Consider the following 1,738-nt stretch of genomic DNA (forward strand, 5'->3'; position numbering starts at 1 on the left):
ATTTTCTCCTTTGTTATAAATCTTGGGTGTGTGAATAAAGGACAGCTTCCCAATAACATGAGAAATCTGTATCCTCGTCTCTTGTGGGCGTGAAATACCTACACAAGAAGTCTCCATGTTACAACAATGTGTGCGCCATATTGTTTAGATACATGATGCACTGTGTTTTTCCAACACAAAAACTTCTTCTTTTTAAAAAAAAATGATAAATAAAACACAATAAGACTTGCCTGTTCCTTCCTCTTCCATTTTGACTCTGAACCGCAGGTGATCTTGCACCGCTTTCTTGTCCATCTTTGTGAAGGTCGACATCGGGATGGTAAAAGCAGCACAGCCTGTCTTGTCCGTCTAAAAGGTACAATAAAATAAGATTAAATAAAAACACAAAAAATACACATAACAGATTAAGTTAGTGATGTAATTCAAACTTTAAACTGGTTACGACACTTTCTTACATTCAGTCACATTTTTCAGTTAGTTACTTTCTCAGTATTTGCAGTTCAAACTGTCAAGCACTGTGCACTAGCAACTATTTAGTTACGCCATAGCAATCAAGTTGAACACCCTGGTTTCATTTTGCTTTTACTGTGTTTTTGCATGCGTTTGTGTTTCTACACGGCATCTGCTCCCTCTAATTGTCCTTATTTATATTGAAGCGTATTGTTTGTCCTCCCTCTGTAACTCTACCTTATTTCTGTCCTGCTTTCTATGTGCTATATAAACAAAGTTATTATTAATTTGGTATTCAGAAATAATTAGGACAACTTCTGTAGCCAAGCGCTTACATCAAAGACCATCTTTGAACAGATATTAGGATATTTTGTCTCTGATTACGATAATGTGTGACTATGCTGTCAAATAACTAATGTTATATAGATGTAAGAATGATAAGAATATGATCTGTATGGTATGAATGTAATGTGTGTGTGCTTGCTTCAATGTTGATATGAGAGGTAATCATATGTATCTGTATAGTAAAGTATACAGTATAGTGGAACATAATGATGTAAACTGAATATAATAAAGGATGTAATAAGAATAATAATGAAAATATATAATAATCTTTTATATGATATCCTGTCAGTGTAATAGTGATATATCTTACAACAAAAAATATGATAATTATATGAAATAGTGTCAAATAATATGAAATTAGTGCAGTGATATTTTACATAATATAATAATTAAAAATATATCATTATATTACATAATAGTCATTATTATAGTATAAAATTTCCTGCTTTAACTGAACAAACTCCCTCTGCTGGTGAAGACTGTGAGATATGGTTGAAAGCTTGGGGAAAAAAAAAAAAGCCAGTAAGCTTGAGTTTAATTACTATCATGGTTTTATGCTCCTCAATTTGTAGACTGTGATGACAAGATATGAGAACATTCAGTATCTTTTCTAATGTGGTGTTAAATGTGCACAGTGTGTGATATGTACAGGATACACACGGTCTGTGTGGGCAGACGGTCTAACTCCATATGAGTCAATACAGCGACTGTACCTGCTTTGTCTCCTTGAAGCATGGGACCTCCACCAAAGGGATTCCCTCTGGATGGTCAGGGGTGATAACAGATAAAGACATAGTATAGCGTTGAAGAGGTCGGCACACCTCAACTTCAACACTGCCTGGCACAGGCTGTCCATATGTATACCTGATTAGATGAAAATAAATAAACACACGTGTGTTGTTCAAAAGGAGGAACTCGCCACACTGCATCTGTTTCAGAGTGC

At 34.8% G+C, this 1,738-nt stretch overlaps 1 protein-coding gene and 1 long non-coding RNA gene across 2 annotated transcripts in view; both read right to left on the minus strand.

The window, feature by feature from the left end:
- LOC111671333 (alpha-2-macroglobulin-like) overlaps positions 1–1,738 on the minus strand; it is a 33,063-nt gene that overhangs the window by 17,001 nt on the left and 14,324 nt on the right. The gene's annotated exons all lie outside the window — the stretch shown is intronic.
- Positions 2–1,691, minus strand: LOC147817850 (uncharacterized). The gene is made up of 3 exons (XR_015438604.1): positions 1,509–1,691; positions 231–348; positions 2–98 (listed from the first exon to the last, which is right to left on the minus strand). It is a non-coding gene; the product is annotated as an uncharacterized LOC147817850 (long non-coding RNA).

Source organism: Seriola lalandi, unplaced genomic scaffold, assembly GCF_002814215.2.
Source record: "Seriola lalandi dorsalis isolate HSWRI2012SDOR001 ecotype SW California unplaced genomic scaffold, Sedor1 jcf7180002054875, whole genome shotgun sequence".
Taxonomy (NCBI): Eukaryota; Metazoa; Chordata; class Actinopteri; order Carangiformes; family Carangidae; genus Seriola; species Seriola lalandi.